This window comes from Protopterus annectens, chromosome 9.part0, assembly GCF_019279795.1.
Source record: "Protopterus annectens isolate FY-2018-M chromosome 9.part0, PAN1.0, whole genome shotgun sequence".
NCBI lineage: Eukaryota > Metazoa > Chordata > Ceratodontiformes > Protopteridae > Protopterus > Protopterus annectens.
In genome coordinates this window covers 963,840,399-963,865,427 of record NC_056743.1, presented here as the reverse complement: position 1 = coordinate 963,865,427, position 25,029 = coordinate 963,840,399, and the positions used below count along the sequence as shown (strand labels likewise).

Below are 25,029 nucleotides of genomic sequence, written 5' to 3'. Positions count from 1 at the left end.
AAAACTCATACTTCTCTCTTACCTCCTCTAACAAGACCAAAATACAACTTCTCACCCATACCAAACTACTAGGAGTTCATGTAGATGAACTCCTAAAATTTGATGTCCACATAGATCATGTGGTTAAATGTGGCACTCCCTATACAGCCAAACCATATCTACCTAACACAACTAGATCTCATATTACTGCACCCCTCCTCCTACCTACCCTTCTCTCTGCTGCACCAATATTTACCAACATCCAACAAACCTAACTAAACAAGCATGAGCAGTGCTACAAGGTCACTAACTTTGCAGCCAACCTTCCCCATGGATCACACCACTGTCTAGTACTCAGACACCTCTGCTGGCTCAAACTACCCCACCAGCTCACATACTGTCATCTCCCTACTGTCCATAAGCTATTATATAAACCAAAAGGCTGTCTATCCCTAACAAACCTAAAATAATCTTACCAGCCTACTAAGACTCTACACTCTTATGAGAAAACACTTGTACTTATATCCAAACCTAACAGCTTGGCTGACTGCTCTCTGCACTCTCATGTAGTGTCCAAACTTGAAGCTCCATCCCCTCTAACAGTTGGACAAGACCCATCACTAAAGTCTTTCAAGCTTCAACTGAAAACAAACCTACTTAATTCAGAGCTGGAGAGTTTTGTCACCATCTCTCTTCTAAATGCTCTCCCTGCTGAACTATTTATCCATTCTAAAACAGAGTAAATGCATAAAATTGCTGCTTACAATATGTCTGAATACTATATAAGTAATGCGATGAACAACTGCCATTATAATACTATGCCTGTTTGCATATAATTCCATTACTTATTTCTTGTTTTCTATGTTTATGTGCATACTGCATAAACTTGTCACTTCCCATAGAATATCTATGTTAGATGTCATTATCTTTGTTAATGTTAAGTTGACTGTATTATATTGGAGCTTTTCTCCCAGAAACTCCACTGAAAATGGGTCTTGAGCCCAGTTGGACTTTCCCAGTAAATAAAAGCAATAAACAAATAAATGAATCATTTATTTTGGGTTTACGTGCTTTTGTCTTTGCTGTAGTTTCCAGATTCCATGCACTTTGACTCGCTGTGAAACAACACCCAAACAAAGTGTGAGGCATCTGTGGCCACTGTCTGAGAAGGGCTTGGGATGGAGAGAAAGGAAATCCTTTGTCACATAGTATTTGATTGGCCCACCAGAGGAGTTCTTTCTTAACAAAGCTGAGAGCTGGAATTGAGAAGGAAAGAAGATGAGGGTGCTGGGACCAAAAGAATTGAGAAATCATTGGCGCTTTCTCATGTGAACTCCTGCATGTTGCATCATAAGAACAGATCAGGCCATAAAATCTAGAACTCTCATAAATTCTCTTGCAGTAGAAATTGTCTGTTGAGAGAGACTGAAGAAGTGCTGATGCATTTTTTTCTGATGGAAACAACACTGTCATCAGAGAGGTGTCTAGAAGGCACCCCACCAAAAAAAAACTAGTCTGTAAGTTGGATGTAGTGATGACTTTTTCAGGTTTACAATGAAACCTAGATTGCTGAAAAATTCATGGTAAACTGTAAAGCTATTAGATAATCTTGATTGATTGAGGCTGATATCAATAAATCATCCAGATAAGGGAATATGTGCATGCCCTAAAGTCTGCATAGAACTATCACTGGAACAAGGCATTGTACGCAGAAAAACAAAAGAGCAAAGAAGTAAATTAATAATGCAATCCCAAGGCAAAAAAAAAAAACATCTTTAAAAAGATCTCTACTTTTTGTGAATGAAAATATGCAATAAGCATCTTTTTGGTCTAATGTGCCCAAAAGCACTTGAAGCCAAAGAAGGGGAAAGACATTCTGAAGTACCAACATTCTGAATTTTAGGATAAGCATGAACATTTTAGCTTGGAGAGATCTACAATGAGCTTTTGAGATTTTTTTTTCTAAGAACCAGGAGAAATCTCAAGTAAAAGCTTTGTTCCCATTGCTCTAGAGGGACTAGCTCTATGACTCCCATGTACTAACTCTACAGTGATTTGAGGAAAGAGGTGAAGTTGGTCTTCTGGATGCTGATGGATCCCTGATAGAATGGGAGTGAATGCTCATGGGAGTTTGCTTCTGTGTACTATAAGGTTTAAAACCCAAGCATCCATAGCTATTGGTTGTCATTCAGGAAGGCATAAGGAAAGATTCACTGCAATTTTCAAATGAAGCCCAGGGTGGGCAGGGAGAAGAGAGTACAGCAGACAAGGATAGTCAAATGTTCATCCTTTGGGAAGTGGACCTTTGGGACCCTTTAGATTTCTTGTTGACATCACCCTGCTTTTTCTGTTTGAGCATTCCAGTTTTCTGCTGATCAGATCTTAAGGATTTATGAAAAAAATGGGCTTGGAGTTGCAGGATACTTCCTCTGAAAACTGGGAATCATCATCATCAACCCCCATTTTTCCCATTTTTTACATGGGATCAGGGTGTAGTGTCAAATCTCACCATCTGTCTCAATTAAATGCCACTCCCCTACCTTATTCAACAGGCATGCCTGACTATTGCAAGTCTTCTCTCACACAATCCATCCATCTCTTTGCGGGACGCTCTTCTTTCCTCATGCCTTCTTCCTGTCACTCCAAAATCTTCTTCATCAAATTGTCTTCTGCTTTGCTGCACATGTTCCCAAGCCACCAAAATCTGTTTTAATTGACTTTCTCTGCAATTGGAGCTACTTTGGCTTCTGTTCTGATGTCCTCATTTCTTCATCTGTCCCATAATGTGCATCCTACTACCCATCTCAGGCACTTCATCTCCATCACCTCTAGCTTCCTCAACTGCTCTGCCTTTATGGGATAGTTTTCTATACCATACAATGGCACTGGTCATACCACTGTTTTGTACTCCCCACTTTTTAGCTTCTTTGACATTCTTGTGTCATACACCACCCCTAACTCTGTGCCAGTTGGCTGCAGTCCTTCTAGTTCTAGCTTTGACCTCTTCATTCAGGATTCCCATTTTCTCAACCATCACTCCCAGGTACTTGAAACAGTTAACTTTTTCAGATTTCCCCATTTGATGGCATTATACCTGTCTTATTTTTACTCGGTTTCATCCCATGTGCCTTCAGATTTGCATTCCATTCCCCCATTTTTTTGCTGATGTTTTTATTCAAACTCTTGCTGCAATGCCACATTGTTTACATACAGCAACTTTGTTGATCTGTTCCCTGCTTTGTTAAGGTAGTTCATCATCAGTATGAATAACAGTAGTGTCAGAGTTTGAACACTGATGTACACCCACTCTCAGTGGAAATCTCTCCATGAGTCCAAACACTTTTCATACTTGTATCATTAGGTCCTTGAACATAGCCTGCACTAATTCTACCAATGTTTCTGGGACTTCAAACCATCACAGGACTACTCAAATGAGCTTTCTTAGGACCTCGTTGTATGCTTTCTCCAAGTCTAGAAATACACAGTTGGACTCCATCATCTCTAGCTTCTTTCCAACTATCTGTCTCACTGCAAAAAAATTGGTTGGTTGTACTGCTTCCTGATCTGAATCTGAACTGCTGCTCATCTCCCTTCTTACTTTCTATTGCTCTATGTATCCATTTATCAATCACCCTCTCCAGAACTTTCATGCAGTGTGACAGGAGTTTGATACTCTATTTTTCACAGGCATGAATGTCCTTTTTGTTCTTTTACACTGATACTGATATACTTACTCTCCAATCATCCTGGAAATGGCTTTCTCTCCATGCTGCTATGAGAAACTCAGGATACATTCCTCCCTATCTTACCCATCGTCTTTATTATATCAGCTGTGACTTCATTTGAGCTTGCTGTTTTCCCTGACTTTATTTTCCTCCGTGCTGTTCTTACTTCTTCTGTGGTGGGTTCCTCTTCTTCTTACATTGTAAACTGTGGCTAGGGCAGTACAGCTTCTGTGGGGTCTTCTTCATTCAAAAGCTGCTGGAAGTACTCCCTCCATCTGCCTTTGATTTCCTGTGGACTGGTGAGCAGGTTGTTGCTGGCATCCCTTATTGAAGAGTGTCTGACTATCTTCTTTATCTTTCTGTCTTTGTCTTGTAACCTGCTAGAGTTTATTTGTGCCATCTACTGAACCACTTTCCAGAAGCTGGTACAATGCCTCTGATTCCTTGTTCTTTGCAATTGCATTTCATCTCTTTGCCTCTTCTTTATCTATCGCTGGTACAATGCCTCTGATTCCTTGTTCTTTGCAATTGCATTTCATCTCTTTGCCTCTTCTTTATCTAACCAGTATTCCCTCTTTCACTTTCCAGAAGCTGGTACAGTGCCTCTGATTACCTGATCTTTCTATTGCAACTAATTTCCTAGCCTCTTCTTTATACAACCAGTATTCCATCTTAACCAGGTCCCTCTTTTCTGTCTTCCACTTTTTTCTGCATTCCTTTTTTATAGTTTCATAGGTTGCTAGGTTGCTATTAGGCTAATGACCACTGGGGCCCTTACTTACAAGCCTAGTCGCCCACCTGAAACCATTTGGGTCCCAAATATCACAGGTCTCTATACCAAGGGGGACTTATGTTAGTAGGGAGGAAACTAAGTATTTGTAGGAGGGGTATTAGTTAGGATCATACTTTTCTTATTGTTGGCCTATATCCATAAGGGACATGGGGGGCCTGACCGGGGGTACATTTAGAATATCCCATCCAATTTTCAAGGTTTAATTTGAATTTCCTCATGGATGAACTTTGTTTTATATGAATGGGGAGCCTATTTCATAGTGCATGGATCCTTTGAGACTGTCTGTCTGTCTTTCTGACATGTTGTATTTATGTAACAAACAAAAATTAGATCCCTGGATATTCAACTTTAGATGATTTCCTGGACTTCAGCATTCCAACACTGGCTTTCCCTACATACCATGTTTCCTCTGAAATTTGGAAAATTGAGACAAAAATAGCTGTTTAACTCCCTGCATGAGTATACCTCTATCCCCTAACCTTTTAAGAACTTCAGCAGAGAAGTTTACAAATAAAAAAGTCTTTGTCCAGTGGGGCATCAAACAACTCACTGGTAACATCCACTGGAAATGCTTGTCTTCTCATCACTGTCAAAGTTGCAGCTGCCTTGTAAACAGCATACACTGCATCATAACAACATTTAATTGTATGTTTGGCCACTTAAGATGAAAAGTTAAGCATGCCTATAATGTTAGATTCTACGTTTGTCCTATGTTACTCAGAACAGAGAATGGAAACTTAAACATATGAGTCTGGTAATTAATGACTCTAAATGTTAAGAAGAAAAATGTATAAATTTTTGCTATACCTAACAAGAGCTCTGCTCTCATTATCATTAGAGATTGGGGTGGAAGATAGAAAGGTCCTAGAAACATTACTTAACATCCAAGGATATGACAGCTTTTTAGGGGCAGTTGGCTGAAAATCTGTGGACATAGAAGCAACAAGGAAGTCAGCCTCCAAGACTGCCAGGACTATGATATGAGTATAGCAAAGTCTTAGGGGTGTCCATATTCAGACATTCATAACACCTTTTCTGAGAGCCAGAAACATATTTATCCTTCCATGTGAAAAAAATCTTTCTTTATTTGCTATTACATCACCAATGGAAATTTCCTTATCACGGCAGTCAAAGGATAATGTGTCTTCAACTTCAGGTTCACAACCAGTGGGAGAAGGAATCTGGGAAGTATAAACAATCCCCTCATTGTTCGATCTGAGAATTCATCTTCAGATGAAGAAGGAAATTTCTTCCTTTTAACAGGATAAGACGTGTCAGAAACAGGAAAGGATGTGGAAAGTACTAGACAGTTTAAAGCGTTCTTAAGCAAAATTATACCAATCCTCCTTGTTCATTTTAAGATAAGAAGGGGTACAAGGGGAGAGATGTCTTTAGTTTTCTATGTACATTTCTTAGGAGTGACCATTTGTAAGATCTTCAGTATTGAAGCCTTAGGTCTGACCTCCATAAGCAAGCCATCAACATCTTCCATCACAAAAATATGGTGTATACTTCCAACACCCTCAGATAAAATAATCCCTGCTTCTCCCTTATCAATTGACTCCATCAGTCAAATAGTCTAATGTAAGAGTCCTGGGCCATAACGGTCTCCAAATAGATCACACAAGAGAACCCAGGAGAAGCAGACTGATAGTCTGGAGGCTGCAAATGCACCTCACTGGCATCATCAAGCACAATCAGAACAATGTGTATATATATATATATATATATATATATATATATATATATATATATATGTGTGTGTGTGTGTGTGTGTGTGTGTGTGTGTGTGTGTGTGTGTGTATGTGTGTGCAGAGAGAGAGAAGGATGCACCATTATCAATACTTACCTCTCTCAACAAATTTTTCTTCTACTTTACCTGAGAGGAAGGTCCGCCACAGGGAAAAACAGTGCCATAGCTGTTTGCACAAGTTCTGAAAATGTCGGTTTTCAAGAAAATATGAATGGAGTTTAATTTACTACTAATGGTCTTAAAGGTGAATGACAAATTGAACACAACCTAGCATCATATTCAGCCCCTAAACAAAAGACACAACTAGAATGTGAAACTTTATATAGTAATTGCCACCTACAGCTACACTTTCCATTTCAGACAGACATAAGAAAGGTTATACGAAAAAAATCACAAGTAAAAAAGAAGGGTCCTTAATGGGGTACTTATCTGACTGTTAGGAAAATGCATAAGAGCAATGTGCATGCTTAGTACATTAAAGGCTTAAAAGGGTTAATACATTTATTCTGTTCATACTGCATGAATCTGCACAGCTATTAGAAACTTAATAAAAGACACTTTATTCTGCTTATGCAATGAAAATATGTGCAGCTACCGGAAACTTAATAAGAGACATTCTATTTCTGCTTATGCCATGAGAAAATGTGCAGCTGCTAGAAGTCTTGATAAAGAAAACAATAGATGTTTGAAAGCTTAAACTATAGACAGCACTACTTGTACCAAAGCTAGAAATGTACCTTGAATCTAGACAAAATGTATCGCATGTATTAGAATTGTACAATGGAAGAATTGAAGAGACAAGGTGGGCTAAAATAAGCCCAAGGCCAGGTTGTTTTTCTCAAATGTTTTTGCAAGACAACAATAATCTGACCATGTCAGCAATAAGCCTGGTAACATTTTCTGTGTAACATACAGAAAGCTTTGTCCAACTACGTCAGCAGTAGATTAGTAACATTTTCTATGTGACATGAAGAGGACTGTATAAAAATAATATACTGACCACCAAAAAGTTAGACAAACCTTGTACCTACATGCTTTGTCTCCTTGCTGCAAGTAATAAAGGGTGCCTTGCTTGAACCTAACGTGTATTGATGTTTGAAGTTTTTCCTTTTACAGATTGGTCCCTCGAGCTGGAACCCTCTCTTCGCCTCGGATCAGATGGCCATGTGGCTGAAATCGTACGGGGAAGAAACCAAATCGGTTCTTCTTATATGGAAAGTCCTCCGGCTGAATTGTCATCAAAAGAGGCCAGCCACTTTCTGATCTGTGACTGAAGGACGGGTCTCCGCGAATCGGTGATCAATCACATGGGCTCAGGTAAGGTGAATCTACTTTTTTCTGTTTTCTGTTTCAGATCAGGAACTAGATGTGTATTGTTTTTTATCAGATTGTATTTTTCTTACAGTCAGGGATAAAAGAAGAGTACTGTCTTGTCATAGATCAGGAGAAACAAAATAAATAGCCAGTCATTCTGAAGAGACTATAACAAAATTCTTGGTACACGTTAAAATTAAGAGAATTTACGTAACAATCAAAGGTAAAATAAAATGGGTAATAATTGCACAAAAACACCCCAGAACCCGCCGTTAACGGAAGACGCAAAATATATGTAGTTGCAACGCACTGATAATATTAGATATTTTTCAAAATGGGTTCATAAATATGAATTTGACAGAAAATTAGAAAAATGCTCACTTATCAATCTTATCAAACAACTCAAAAATGATTCCAAGGGTCAGGTAAAAAAGCAATGGCGGTTAGGAATTCCTCAAGCACACAGATGACTGGAGGAAATAAACCGTAGGGACCAAAAGAACAAAGATTCAAAAGCAATGTTTTTAGATAAGGAGGATAATAACTTAGTAATAGCATCAGCACCTCCGCCTCCATTACCAGAATATGAAGTGAGTGAACAGGTTAGATAGAGATATTATAAAACTAAAACTAACTAAAATCAGAGATCCCATCGGGACCAGGTCCTGAACAAAGGCAAGTAATTCAGAAGAAGGTATTGAGTTATGGCAAATGGTTAAAAATTCATGATCTATAGGAGAAGAAGAAGAAATATGCCCGCTTATAGAAGTACCTAATCCTCAGGCAGGTCAGGACAATCAGGACCCAACTATCTTAGTATACAGACCTTGGACTCCGGAAGATATCCGGAAAGCCACTGAGGGAATTCCCGTCCGAAGATTAATTTTAGAAAATTCTCAAAAGACTTACAAAAAATAAGGTTAAGTTATAACTTAAACAGACAAAAAGTAAAAAAAAGTAGTTAGACAAATTGTAGGGCCAGATTGGTACATGATTTGTGGCAACTGGAACCCTTGTAACACTGCACAAAGACCCCTCCCACATAGCAGCGCACAATTAGACACAAGAGTAAAAGATCTTACAGACCACATCTCTGAAAAATGAAAACCTAGGGCAGACTAGACTTGCATTAATCAATGCATCCAACAAGAAGGTAAAACAATTGACCGGTACTATGCCAGATTGTTAAAATGTTTTAACAACCACTACAGAATGCAGGTTCTTGAAGATCAAATGCAAGATTCCCCATATAAACAGCAGTTAAAGAATGCATTTTTAAAAGGCAGTAGTGTGCCTATAAGCAGTTTTATTACAAAACACATGGTAGACCATCGTACCAGCAGGTTACAATCATTACTTGAATATGCTAGACATGCCGAAAGGCATTTTAATAGCAAAAAGAAAAAGAAGGCTCAAATATTTTCTGTAGAAGACAGAGCAAATGTTTATGTAGTGCAGTCTGGAAAAAAGGGCAAAAAAAAAACACACAGGGAAACAAGCAGTCTGATCAGCGATCAGAGGACTTTGAAGGGAGTAAGAAAAGGGGAGAATGTTTTAAATGTGGCAAAAAGGGACATTTGGCAAGGGATTGCAGGAAAAATAAGAAGGCAACAAAGGAAGACAAGGAGGATGAGGACTGACTATATGACAGTCAAGAATCACTAGAAGGGGCTAGCAAAGAAAGGACAAATGAGAATGTGAAAGAGGGAGTAGAGGAAGTGCAGGAAGTTAGTGACAATGAAGAAAACGAAATATTAGACCTAGCTTTGTTGAGCTTAGAACTCTATTTAGCAGACACAAAACTAGAAGTTACACTCTTGGTAGAAGGAAGGGAGGTCAAATTTTTGTGTGATTCAGGGGCATCACGGACCCTGATACACCCCTCCAAACTACCAGAAAACATAGAGTCACCTGATTACATACTGGTCAAAGCAGCTAATAGACAGCTGTATCGGGAGCCTCTCTCCCATAACATTGCAATAACTGATCCAGTTTCAGGATTAACACAGAAAAGCAAAATTGTAGTTTCTGCAAAATGCCCAGTAAATCTCTTGGGCAGAGACCTCATGCAGATATTTGGTATAGCAGTAGTCCCAACCATGCAGGGTATGGAAGCACAGTGACAAAATAATACCTTTGTGGTGCAATCGGAGGGTGAAATGTTTTACTGGTACAGCCAGGACTTGGTTACGACTGGTCCAGGGACTGTGACTGAGGAACTAATGAGCATAGCCATCAGTAAGTTTCCCTCCCTTGACATTGACAAGCAACACCTGTTGCACTGTACCCTGTATTTTTGTAACACACCAGGACCTGATAAGGAATATGAGAAAGAATTACTTAAGAATCAAACAAATAGATTGATGCTACGTAACCTGCACTGGGATATGGAAGGGAACAGTGTAGCCAGCTGTTCACTGCCCCAGGGTTTTTTTGCACTTTATAGATTGAATCGATTACCACATTAGTTTAACTAAAAATAAAAATATAAAATGGGCAGACGTAGGAGAAAAAGCCACAAGATGGGAAAAACAGACAGAACTAGAACTGTCAGGACAGGGGATACGAGTACAAAAATTGAATTGGATAACTCAGACCAACCAAGCTGTGCACTTGCAATCTACAAAGACAGCTGATGGACACTCCTATTAAAGGAGGAAGAAAATGCCTTGCGAGGTATACCAGAGACTCTCTGATCAACAGGGAAATCAGATGTAGGACTCATTCGTACAGCGGGGCCAGTCACTATCACACCAAAGTCAGCATTCAGATCACAAAAAAGACAGTATCCCTGAAGAAAAGATGCAGAGGCAGGGGTAAAGCCTATTATAGCATCCTTACTTAAAGGAGGGATACTAATAGAATCTCCTGATTCACCATGTAACACACCCTTATTTCCAGTTAAAAAAGCCAATGGAGAATGGCGTATGGTCCAGGATTTGCAAGCTGTAAATGACACGGTAATACCAAGGGCACCCACAGTGCCAGATCCACACACCCTGTTGAATGACTTAAAACCTCAACAAAAATATTTTTCTGTGGTAGACATTAGCAACGCATTCTTTTCGATACCGATACACCCTGATAGCCAGTATTGGTTTGCATTTACATTTCAGGGAAAAAGATATACATATACACGCCTATCACAGGGATATTGTGAAAGTCCAACGATATTCTCACAAGAAATGGCAAGCAACTTGGCAGGATTCAACCCACCAAGAGGTAGCCAGGTTTTACTTTATGTTGATGACATTCTGCTGGTGGCCCCCACCAAGCAGGATTGTAAGGAAGACACCATAGCATTTCTACGATTTTTAGCTGCTGAGGGACATAAGTTAAACAAAGACAAACTGCAGCTCTGGAAAAAATAGGTCAAATACCTAGGATATGTAATATCCAAGGAAGGTAGAATGTTAGATGAGGACAGAAAAGTAGCAATTTTACAAGCACCAAAACCCACTACCAAGAAGGAAATGATGTCCTTCCTGGGTACAACAAATTTTTGCCGAAGCTGGATTCCAAACTACGCTTTGGAATCTGCACCCTTAACTGACCTTATATATAAAACGCCTATGGCAGCACAGGATTTGTTACAATGGACACCAGAGGCAGAGTCTGCCTTTTGTAAACTAAAGCAGTTAATAGTGTCCTCACTAGTTGTGGGATTGCCAAACTATCATAAACATTGTTTCCAGACTGTAGATTGCAAGCAGGGTTACATGACATCAGTATTAACACAACAGCATGGGGATAAGCAACGCCCCATCGCTTACTATTCATCACAACTGGACACAGTGGCACGATCTTTACCCCACTGTGTACAAGCAGTAGTTGCAGCTGCAATGGCAGTGCAGGCTTCAGCCTCAGTAGTCTTGTTCCACCCTCTCACTTTGAGAGTGCCCCATGCAGTCGCGATTATTTTACTGCATGAAAAAGTGGCATATCTCCCCCCTGCTAGGCATCTTTCCTGCATGACTATATTGTTGACCCAACCTCATATGACAATTGAATGATGTACAACTTTGAACCCTTCTACACTGCTCCCAACCCCTGCAGATGGCACACCCCACCGCTGCCTGCAGGTAATTGAGCAAAAGACCCTACCTAGAAAAGATCTCACAGACGTCCCCTTGGACAATGCCGAGGTGACATATTACGTGAATGGCTCGTGCAAAAGGGGTCCTGCAGGAAAAAAACTAATAGGATATGCAGTAGTCTCTGATACTGAGACTGTAGAAGCAAAATCTTTACCACACTATTTATCTGCACAGGCAGCAGAATTGATTGCCCTGACACGGGCATGTACCCTAGCAAAGGGTAAATGTGTAAACATTTTTACTGACAGCCAGTACACTTTTTCCACTGTACATGTGTTTGCACAACAGTGGAAAAACTGGGGAATGATAACATCTACTGGCAAACCTATAAATCATGCACAGTTTATTTTAGATCTTTTAGAATCTATTCAGTTCCCTCAGAAAGTGGCCATTTGCAAATGTACAGCTCACACCAAGCAACAGGATAGGATTTCAAAAGGTAATGCGAGAGCTGATACAGCTGCAAAACAAGCGGCCACAGAAGTATTTCTTTTAAATGAGGAATTGCAACCATCTGAAACCTTAGATCTAGACATGTTAAAAACAATGCAGACACTCACTACGCAAGCTGAAAAACAGCGATGGATAAAACGAGGAGCAATCCTCGAAAAAGGGCTGTACATCTCTAAAGAAGGAAAACTGATACTACCCTCTAATTGGTTTCACTATGCAGCATTGTTGAGCCATGGGCAATGTCATGTCTCAACAGGGGGGATGGTACAGCTGGTAAACCAAGTGTTCACAACGTACGGATTTACAAACTACTCTAAAAAATTTTGTTTGATGTGTCAGATTTGTAACAAACATCATGCACAGGGGGCGATAAAGCCCAAGCAAGAGAGTTTCCCCACACCACCATATCTGTTTCACACTATCTGTATGGATTTCATAGAATTGAACAAATGTGAAAATAAAAAGTATTGTCTTGTCATTATAGATATGTTTTCCAGGTGGGTGGAAGCCTTTCCAACAAAAAAATTTGGTTGCAGCTACAGTGGCAAAAGTACTTGTCAAGGAAATTATTCCTAGGTTTGGCATTCCAGAAAAAATCTACAGTGACAATGGTGACAATGGTACACATTTTGTAAATCAAACCATACAGAAGTTAAGTAAACATTTTGGTATTTCTTTAAAAAATCATTGTGCATACCATTCACAGTCTGCAGGGCTAGTTGAAAGGCATAATGGTATAGTAAAAAGCAAACTGAGAAAATTAATAGCTGAGACAGGAAAAACTTGGTTGTACTGTTTACCCCTGGCACTGTTGAGCATGAAAAGTGTCCCTACAGCAAAAGGATTGACTCATTTTGAAAAACTGTTTGGAAGAGCTTATTATACACCCCAGTGGAAACTTCTCATGTCATCAGACCAGGAAGCCAATTTTACACTAGCTGAATATATGAAAAAGTTGTTGAGTTCTAAACATCTGTTGCAGTCAAATTCTGTTTCAGATAAAAAACAAACCGAAACATCGGAAGTGGCACTGACGCCAGGAGACTGGGTATGGATTAAAATCGTGAAGCGAAAGAACTGGGCATTGCCAAGGTGGGAAGGTCTCTACCAGGTGCTTCTTTTGACACCTACTGCAGTCAAAATAGCAGAATGAGCTTTGTGGATACACCTGATGCACTGCAAGCTGGTAAAGAACTTTGAATTGGACAAAGATCTTACCTTTCCATTGGGACCCTAAGCACAAAGTCTGGCTACAAAGGGGGGTCAGATCAATAAGACTGATCCGTCTCAAACCCAGTGAAGAAACCATCGTGCTGAAGGTCCTGTTAGGGCAGAGAGTAAGATCACGTGTCCAAAATAAGATGATGGAATCCAGTAAGATCCAAATACACCTACTTGGAAGAACCGGAGAAAATGGAAATGCAGAACAACCATTTCCACAAAAATATTACATGACCATCCTGTTGACTGTACTGGTGACAATAATCTTTTTATTGTGGCCATTTCTTTTCTCAGCCATGCAAGTAGAACTAAATAAGCGTGCAGAGTGGCACCCGAACTTTAATACTTACCAGGCAATTAAATATGTGTTTGCTGAAACCTTCAGTGTTTCAAATTGCTGGATTTGCACAGCTTTACCAACAGCATATGGGGGGCTACTGTTAACTGCAGTTCCCCTAGGGGCTAACAAGACCTGGGGAAACTTAATTCATGATACATCAGATGTCACATCAAAAGATAAGGTAGCATTGCACTTGTCTATTCGACAGAAAGGAACTGTGTGTTTTTATAAGAATGATGCAGTCAAGGTGGGTTGGAGCTATTGCAATGTAACTGTTCCCTATAGATGCTACACTAAATCCGATAACATCAGATTCTAGCAACACGAGCTATGATTCATTTGTTAAACTGATGCATAGGACAACTGAAGAAGTAAAACTTAATGCTGATCTCTACAAACAACTGTCTATAATTGACAAAAAAATGTTTCGTGCAGAGCAAGGGTATAGTAAAGTTACTACTAAAGTGGAAGATTGTTACTTTATATGCGGAAGAAAAGCATATAAATGGCTACCCGGGAATTGGTCTGGCAGTTGTTTTTTGGGATACCTGGTTCCGGCCATACGACAGTTTTACCTCAAGGGAAGATTCGGAATGTCCGAGAAATCAAGAAGCCTGTCAATCCAGTGGGACAAATCAATGCACCCTGGAAATACCATCATGACTTAGGTCCTGAAAATAACAAAGGACCATCACACATGGATCTGAGTGATACTGTCATATCATGGGCAGGCATATTACCAGCATATGGAGCAACAAAATCAATCTGGGAACTGAGAAAATTGTCTAAGCTTCTCGAAATAATGAGTAATGCAACCTTTTCTGCCCTAGAATTGGTAACCGATGAACTGACTGCCATGAGAACAGTGGTACTTCAAAATCGCATGGCTCTTGATTTCACCCTAGCGGCAAGAGGAGGTATGTGCACTTTAATCCAGGAGGAGTGCTGTTCGTATATTCCTGACCACAAACACGAGATAGGCAACCATCTTGAGGTAATCCAGCAGGTGTCAGCCATGACCAAACCAGGACCAAATCCATTGACGGACTTTTTCCAGAAATTGTTTGGGGGGTGGGGCAGTATCCTGATGAACATTCTGACTGCCATCTATGTAGGGATAGCTCTACTGATGGTTTGTGGGTGCTGCTGCATCCCCTGCATAAAAGGACTAATCAAAAATTTTGTAGACATTTCAGTTTCGGAAACCTTATACCAAGATGCCGAACTCGAAGAGTTACTGAAAAATTGAAAATGCTTTCATGGGTTTAAACTAAATGACTCTCTTAACTGCAAATCCTGAGTAGGAAGAGGTTAAGGGAAGGAAAAACTGTTTATGCTTGTTTTGAAAGTAGAATAAAAGTATTAAAAGGGGGGGAAATGCTAGGAAAATGCATAATAGCAATGTGCATGCTTAGTACATTAAAGGCTTAAAAGGGTTAATACATTTATTCTGTTCATACTGCATGAATCTGCACAGCTATTAGAAACTTAATAAAAGACACTTTATTCTGCTTATGCAATGAAAATATGTGCAGCTACCAGAAACCTAATAAGAGACATTCTATTTCTGCTTATGTCATGAGAAAATGTGCAGCTGCTAGAAGTCTTGATAAAGAAAACAATAGATGTTTGAAAGCTTAAACTATAGTCAGCACTACTTGTACCAAAGCTAGAAATGTACCTTGAATCTAGACAAAATGTATTGCATGTATTAGAATTGTACAATGGAAGAATTGAAGAGAGACAAGGTAGACTAAAATAAGCCCAAGGCCAGGTTGTTTTTCTCAAATGTTTTTACAAGACAGCAATAATCTGACCATGTCAGCAATAAGCCTGGTAACATTTTCTGTGTAACATACAGAAAGATGTGTCCAACTACGTCAGCTATAGATTAGTAACATTTTCTATGTGACATAAAGAGAACTGTATAAAAATAATATACTGACCACCAAAAAGTTAGACAAACCTTGTACCTACATGCTTTGTCTCCTTGCTGCAAGTAATAAAGGGTGCCTTGCTTGAACCTAACGTGTATTGATCTTTGAAGTTTTTCCTTTTACACTGACCAATGGCAAAGTGCTGAAGCTGACCACATTGTTAATACTAGATGTAATGCTAATGACATTTTGCATTAGGTCTTTTGGCACTACTGTATGTGCCAGGGCCAACACCATAGCTATGGCCATTTCTCTTCTGTTTCCACTGTGGATAAGCCCTACAGGAAGGTACCTCAAGATTGCATAGAGCTACTTCCTCAATGCCACCTATTGGTAGTGATATTGTTGTGGTATGAAAAGGTCAGCCTCACAGAAGTAGCCTACATACAGGTCATCAACATTGCAAAGCCAGGCAGACATGGTCACACAGTTTCTAACATCATTCTTGTCAATAGGTGATGCTAGCAGTGTCTTCCAAAGAGAGGACACCCCTGTGGTTGAGGGATTTCACAGTCTGCATCATTCACAACTGCATATCCATAACCCTACCACATCCATAACCCTACCATATCCATAACTCTAAAACATCCATGCTCATACAGCACTCCACCATTTCCTGCAACTGTCTCCCATGGCACCAGTACTGCACAAGCACCTATAACATCTGGAAACATATCCACTCACAAAGTTCCACCCCTTCACTGAACACTATATTTAACTTTCTTCAATCACCCAGCCATGTAACACAACAACTCTTCCACATTTCTAGTTTGTCATCCACTTCCACTTATGTAGCCATTACTGATCCTGTCACTGTGTCCCATCCTAGCTTTGTAAATGATGACTATGCCTCATACATTATGCTGTATTTCATGGTTTACATGATGTTTAACATACTGTATGGCCAGTCAATACCTTGCATGGCATAGCCTAGGCGTAGTCTTGAATGAATTTGTTTTAATCTTTGTTGCCTCTATTCTGTCCCATAGTTGTGGGCCAGATGCTACTACCTCTTTACCAGTGGTGCAGAGTACTACACCTGCCTTAGATTCACATGAGGTTTCTCTACAGCTTGCTCCTCCAATAACTTATCATCTAGCAACTCACCCTCCACTGCTGACTTTGTACTGTCTGATCCTCTAATGGCAATCCCCTGCTCTAAATATCTATATACTACCATGTTGTGTAGCATTGCACAGAAAGCAGACATTTTGCTGTAGGTCTCAGTACTGTAGCACACTGCTGGAGGAATCTAGGCAATGGAAGTGGACATTCAGTAATTAAGCTATATTCTCAACAGTGCTGTGGGTCTGTGACTGACAGCATGGAGTTGTCTGCCCTCCTAAACATGCTCAGTGGGTTACTTATCTGTATCGTGAGCAATAGCTCCAGCACATGCCTAGCATCACCAATAAGTTGTTCATGTGGGAAATAGCCAGGCAAAAGTCACTGGTATAGGCTGGACATGTGCAAGATGTAGAAATCATGGGAAATTCCTGTGCGGCACTTTTCTCATTATATTTTCATTGCATGTCACCGTGTGTGTATGTGTGTGTGTGTGTGTGTGTGTGTGTGTGTGTGTGTGTGTGCGTGTGTGCGTGTGTGTGTGTGTGTGTGTGTGTGTGTGTGTGTGTGTGTGTGTGCGTGTGTGTGTGTGTGTGTGTGTGTGTGTGTGTGTGTGTGTGTGTGTGTGTGTTGAAAAGACAATGGATGGAGGTGCTGGGACCAAGGAGATTTCAGAAACATTGTATCTTTCTCATGTGGAGACTTGCCAGAGATATTATGGGAATCATGGATGCCATGAGATCCAGAATCCTGAGGTATTCCCTTGCAGTGACAGAAGTCTAAATCAAAAGCTCCTGGAATAGATGTAAATATACATATATTTTTCCTGTGGAAGAAAAGTTATTTGTACTGAGGTGTGTCAAGTCACCTCAGAAACACAACCCTGCGTGATGGAGTTAAAAAATACTTTAGAGTGTTCTCCTGGAATCCCAGCCTATGTGGGAGATCTCTTACCCAAATGAGAGATTCCTGACACTTTGAAAAAGACTCTGTAAAGATAAGCAAGTCATCTAAAAATAGAAAATTGAGGATACCCTGTAGCCTGAAATAGCCCATGACCGTAACAATATACTTTGTGAAAACTTTTGGAGCATTGGATAGTTCAAAGTGTAAGGCAGAGAACTGATAATGTAATTCAGCCACACAAACATTTAAGAAATTCCTGAAATCTAGATGTCTAGCAATGTAAAGATATGCATCTTTTAAATCTAAGGTTACTAAAAAACTCAAATGAGGAAGGAAATATCCAGAACCAGTCTCCAGGAATTTTCTTTCTTTGGCAGTAAAAATATTCTTAAATAAAATCCATTCCCCAACTGGGAAGGAGGAACTGCTTCTATTACCCCACTGAGACAGCATGTGATGCAGGACAGGAGGTTAGAGAAAGGTTTGGTCTGGCAGATGAGGAGGAATCTCCTTGAAAAAGGAATTTCCTACCACTGCCATCTATGTCCTATCTGGATCAATTTCAGACCCCCATTTGTCCGAAACAATCTGTTGAAAAAGAGAGAAATGGAGATTTAGACATTCTAAAAGTGGTAAGGGACTGCCGTGGTGGAAGGGAGAAAAGGTTCTTTATATAGTTGTTTTGCCTTATTTGAGTGTCCTCTGTGCTGGGAGGTTCCCGCTTTCTTTTAGGAACCTCTCTGTTATTGCTTTTTAAATGTCTGTTACCAGTATTCTGCTGAGACTGTTTATTTTGTTTCTTGCTAAAATTGGATCAGGGATCAGAAAATCCCTTGGAAAAGTTAAAGAATATGAATCAGCTCACACTTTTTGATAACCTCTTCAGTAGAGGGCCCAAAATGTAAATTGCTATCCCAAGAAGAATTCAAGATTTCAGTTGTGACATCTTCTGGGAGGTTCTGAGAATGCAGCCAGGCAAACCTCCTCAAAACAGTACCAGTAACCACAGCCCTGGAAGCAGCATTGTCAGAGTCATAAACATACTTCAAACAGTGAGGAGTAACCTGAAAAACAGAAGAAAGTAGACTGTACAAAGCAGATTTTCTTCACGAGAGGAAACTGTAACCAAAACGTTATTCATACTTTCACTCATTCTTTCACAATTAATCAGAACAATCTTAGTCTACCTCTTAGCTAATAACCTCCTCTCCAGCACCTAGCATGGCTTCAGGTCATACCACAGCACTACTACCACCTGGCTCTCTTTCACTAACGCTATCCTTCATGATAAAAATCACGGCCTCTTCTCCTTTGCTATATTTCAGATCTATCCAAGGCTTTTGACATGGTCTCACACAAACTACTAATCTCTGTTGTCACTAACCTATCCTTTTCCCAATCAGCTACTGATTGGTTTCACAGCTACCTAACTGACCACCAACAATCAGCTGTCTGGCATAATGACCTATTTCCTCAACTTCCTGTAACACTCGGTGTTCCCCAAGGTTCCCTCCTTCGTCCCCTACTATTCTCACTCTTCACCAATGATCTATTCATTGCCACCAAGCATGCTTCTCTTATACAATATGCAGATGACTCCACCCTCATCTGCTCAGCCCCAGCTATACCTAAACTTCACAAGAAAACACAATAAGCCTTTTCATCTGTAGAAAGCTGGCTATCTAATGGCCAGATATTACTCAACCTGAGCAAGACTAAACTCCTTATCTTCCAGCCCACTAAATCTAACCCAATTATCTCCCACTTTAATATTCTAGCCAAAAATAATACCGTCATCTCCCGAACAGAACACACCAAATTACTTGGTGTTGAGATTGATAACAATCTCAGATTTGACATTCACATTTCTCTTACCAGCAAAACGGTTCACAAAACACTAGGTGCATTGTACAGAAACAAACAATTCCTCATCAAGACAGCCAGAATTTCTGCTGCCAATTCCCTCCTAATCTCCACTTTATCCTATGCCTCTCCTATACTTACCTACCTTAGACAAACAGACCTAAACAGGCTCAAGGCTTGCTACAATAAAATTCCTGTTTGCCACTACTGCATTTTATCGTAGCCACCACTGTATCTCACTTAGAGAATTTGACTGGCTTGAACTCCCTCACCTTCTTCACCTCAATCAACTCTCTCTTGCCCACAAGTTAGTAAACCATCTTCTTAAAGACACATCCTTTCAAAACCTTCTCCAGCCCTACTGCTCCACTAGACCACTATGCTCCAGCAGCAAAAATCTACTTCTAGCAACCAAACCCAAAAACTCAGTGGGAGAAGCACTATTCTCTTGTGTCATATCCAGATTATGGCGCAAACTCCCTCTCTGTAACTACAGTACCTTCTTGCAATCACTTCAAGACTGCACTAAAATCTCACTTAAAAAGTCTCTGGTTATGCCCATGCACCAATCCTGACTAGTAACCCTCCTCTTTACCTCCCCGTCCTCTCCTCCCCCCTAGCCACCCTGCCTCACACCATCTGATCATTGCATTCTTTCCTCTGCAGGCTCTGGCTCACCCTTTACCCTCCCCTTCCCTCCTCACTCAATCTCTCAGACCTGTTAAAACATGCTTCACCTCACTTCATCTCAACACCAAATACATATCCAACATTCTGCAGGCATACTAATCTCAGCAACAGGTCTCCTCTCCCATGTTAGTAAAGAACCTTCACCAGCCTCCTTCCCCTGAGACTGACAAGAGTGGTTCTCCCTTGCCTGACAAGCATTCATACAACCACAGAGGATGGGGCTACTCCCTTGTTTTTGGTGGCTACATATGCTATACCAAGAGAACCTGGGGAAAAGATTAACGGTCTGAGGAACAAAAAGTGGCTACAGCAGAGTTATCTGTCAGTGGTTGAAGTACAACAGGAGCCAGACTAACATTCAATGACTTTCTGACAACTTTATTTACTTCTTACAGACAGGAGATGCTGAAACCACAAATGACCAATTTCAGTCTCAGCTCAGGAATTGTGAGAGAATATATAGTCTCAGATCACAACAAAAACACACACACACACACACACACACACACACACACACACACACACACACACACACACACACACACACACACTCTCCATAAACCCTATACAGACAAGCAAACAATGCACTCAGTCATAGGTCCTAAATTCTGAGAGTCTATATCAAATTCTAGTAAAGACGCTTATTGATATCCTGAATTTAAGGAACATCTTGAAATCCACCTAGTTATCAAATCTCACTGTTTCAAAAACAATGGAATGACTGAAATATGTCTAACAGATGACCATTCCTACTTTGATATCCCATTCACCTTCAAGAACCACAATGATTGTATTACCAAATATATTTCTTAAATGCCTTGTCATTTTTTTATAATCTACTTTAACATATATTTTTTTGTATTACTGTTGTTTATATGTATTGTTTATTTGCATGTTTGACGTTGCTTTTATAAGGTACATTTATAACTGATTTTTGTCAGTTTTACACCTGAGCTAAGCCTGAAATAGATCCAGATGATTGACATGTTTACCCACTACATACATTTAAATAAACAAATAAGCAAATAAATACAGTTTTTGTCACTGGCCTTCTTCAAGAGAAATCTTGATGAGTGGATGGGAAAAAGAAAGTTCACCCCAGGGATCACTGCAGTGGCTCTACTTGATAAAGGCAGTAGGAACTAACTTCGGGCGGCACGATACCAGGACACTTCTATGGGCTAGGCTTGTAAAGGCTCCTGGACCATTAGTCTAGTACACACCTATGAACCTATGAACCCATGTAATTTTTAAACAACTTGCCAAAGAAAGAGTCACTGTGATAGCAAGAACAACAGCACAGGCTTACTTGTTTCTGCCAACAGTGCCAGCTCAGGAAGTCCCAGTCTTCTGTAGTGTGTCCTCTTATTCAGCCATGCCTGTTTTAGCACCCAGTGATGTAATAAGACACATGCTTACCTAAAGATCAAGCCAATCTCAAATGACTCCTTTCAAACAGAGGCCAGTTGTTCTATTCCCAGACTGCTGAGCTCCTAACTTTGCCATGCAAAGGAACTTCATTTCCATGATTTCATCCTAAAGCTTATAGCCATAGCTGAGGATGGGGCTATATAATATTTTAAATTTTGTTTGAACAAAAAAGCCATCTTCTTTACAAAGTACTAGAAATGGAACATTTTTTCTCCTTCCCCAACTATCACTCAGAGAAAGAAAACAGTTCCAAAACCCAGTTTTTCATGGCTCCATGACACACAGAGGTGAAGCTTTGTTTGTGACCCACATGGCCCTAGATCAGCAGGAGAGATTTGTGCTGGAGTAGCCGGCTAGGGATGGTGGGAGAGTGCAGCTTCCATCAGTTTGTCCATTTTACTGGAAGAATGCTGCTACATCTGGCAGAAGATGGACATTAAAGCAAGGTTCACTGCTAGCATTCCAGATGAATATGCACATACCAGCCAAGCAGCATTCAAGCTGTACCTAGAGCTGGGTGTATGCAGAAGTGAACATGTTCCAGAGTCCAGTATTGCTACTTATTTAGATATAGCTAGTTACTTTTTCTGTTTTTTTTTTTTTTTGTGCATTGCTATCTCACAAAATGGGGCACCCCTGTGTGTGTGAAGTTTATGTCTCAGAGTCACCCCAGGTTAATAATAAAATCCTGAAAAATAAGGCTACTATTCACTTAAACCTCAGATCTGGCAAGAAGTTATCTTACCCACTCCCTTTCCTAAACAAGTTTCACTTTTAGGGTTAAGTCTGTAGAAGCAGAGATAGGCTGTCATGAAACAGAGCTGGTCAAAACCTATATATAAAGGAATTTATGTCTCTAAATAGCTTAAGGATGCAGAGATTTGTTTGGCGAAGTGACTGGAATACAACAGTTTTTCCTGCGGATGAAGTAAGTAAATAGCACCTATACGTTTTCTTACTGTACATTAACTAAACTAAGAAAAATAATAATTGTCTAGGTCTTAGGGAGTTAATTTATTTCTAAGTATACTGTATACTATGATAGATGACAACCATGACATAAAAATGTTTTAAGACAGTTTATACGCCAGTGACAGAATTTTAGAAAAAAAAGAGCAGTGTGTCAACTGCTTGAAGGGCAATAATTTTGCAAAATGAGATGGCTACTATATTTCATAACAATATTTCAATAAGGTAAAACATTTCATTAGTCAGGCAGGCTTTTCAAGAGTTTGTACACCTCCATCTGGTCTACACTACAAGTCAAAAGTGATGTTGGCGGGAGCCAGCTCTTCCTTCCTGTTCAATATTTCACCGACTCTCACTGTGTTCTTGAAATTCTGTGAGATAATGTATCTTGTCTACTTGAAGACAAGAATAATATCAAGACTGTGACAAAATGCATTTATCTGAATGAAAATCCATTCAGGGTTTGAAGGTGGCATAAATGTTAAGGTGTTTACCTTACAGACAGAAAGTGCAATGTTTGATTCTCAAATGGGATAACTGGCTAGTTAGCCCACAAGAGCAGTTAACCTAATACTAACCTATGTACCTATTGTAGATATGTACTCCGTTGTTTTCCTGGAAGCATTCAATTACAGATTAAAAAAGTACAACTATGTTAAGACAAGAGTAGAAATGAAAAGGAACTGATATCTTACAATTGTTTTCTTTCATCGCCTTTAAGGAAAAAACATTATGTGCGATAAATAAATTAATTTTATATTAATTTTAGTGCTGTTCCTTAATAAAAGTGTAAATCCCACATTCTTACTGCTGTGGAGTTTGCTTGTAATATGAATGGATATACTAGATAAAGTTCTTAATAAAGAGACACATAAACCTTGATGTTCGTTTCTGTGAAAAGAATGATTACCTTGAATAATTTCTTTACTTTAAGTATCTGCAATATGGTTACATGAAAGAAATGTAAACAGTATTGGACTATTTCAGGCTAACTAAGAAGATGGCTCATTTCCTAGAGAGTCCCAGATGGCAGTAACACAACCAGTGAAAGGAGTATGGATGGGTAAGGACTTTAAAGCATTCATATACCTTCCGTGTAAAAGTTCAGTCTGTGCTAGCAACTTCATTTCAAAACTAAGGAATACAACAGTAATAATCGTGAACTGAACCGAAAACCTGAAAATAAAAGTTGTGAAACCAGACAAACTTATAAATCAGTCACTTCCAAAGTTGTTTTGATAGCATTTCCTCCCTTTTATCTTAATATTTAAAAAAGTTATGACATTTTTAGTTTATTTTTCTCCAAATATTTGCTCATGTTTAATAATCTCTTCAGCTACTTAAATGAAAACCTTCTTTATAACCTGATATTTTACTTATTGGGTCATCACATTTTTACACTGTTCTTATTATTTTAGAACCAATTCTTATCCTTGTGTCTTAGACTTCAGATTGTTATTATTATCAGGAATAGGCAATAATCCCAAAACACGAAGTCTGGAGAATGAACAGCTACCTTACTTTCATGCACCATATCCAACTAAAGTTGTCATAGACATTTATATGTGCAGCATACTAACAACTGTAGCTAATATACATAATAGATATATACATACATATATGTATAAGTTTATATGGGTGTCAGAATTCCTATCAAAATGACAGAATGCCAACACCCAGGAGATCAACACCACTTGGTTAATACAGATAGGTGTTCAATAGGTGTGTGAGATCAATGATCTCCGGGTAGGGGAATATTTCCTTTCCCCAGGGATTGTGCGATCTCAGAGTTAGTATAAATAATTAACAGGGAGTGGAGGGAGGCTTACACCCCTGTAAAAACACAAAAACACTTGCTGTTGGTTTAGTGAGTTCAGGGGCAAGCCCCAGAGCATGAGCAGAATGTGTCAATAGCTGTGACTTCAACATTATGAAATCAATCTAAATTGGTCTACTAGGTGTCAGCACACTGTCCATTCGATCAGGTGCCTGACACACATTTATAAATATAAATATAATATAATATATATATATGTATGCATATATATATATATATATATATATATATATATATATATATATATATATCTATACCTTGTTCCTGACTACTTCTGAAGGCACTCTCCTGGACCAATGGCTGTACAATTAAAAACATTTAAAAACAGCATGCAGAAATTACTTACCAAAGTCTTTAGTTTACCATAGTCAACTAATTGATCTGTTCTAATGTGTTTGGAAGGCATCCCTAAAATGAAATAAATAAATAAATAAATAATTGTATTTTTCTGATCTTTTATGTGTTTAAAGTGCAATGTTCAGATATGTTCTTGTTACAAATGTTTGACTAAGGCGTTCTTAAAACATATTTGCATATGTGTAAGTTGCAATAGGTTAGAAAAGGAAGTATACAAAGTCATTTTTACATTCACAGATGAAAATCTGTAAACATGATAAAATAATAGCAACTGTGGTACCAGAACATGAAATAATACA

General features: G+C 39.3%; 1 protein-coding gene across 1 annotated transcript in view; it reads right to left on the bottom strand.

Moving 5' to 3' along the window:
- Positions 1–24,775, bottom strand: part of LOC122811693 (F-box/LRR-repeat protein 2-like) — a 1,608,203-nt gene extending 1,583,428 nt beyond the window's left edge. The window contains exon 1 of the mRNA XM_044083707.1: positions 24,720–24,775. The gene's annotated coding sequence lies outside the window, so the exon portion shown is untranslated. The remainder of the gene's footprint in view (positions 1–24,719) is intronic.
- Between the last annotated feature and the right edge of the window lie 254 nt (positions 24,776–25,029).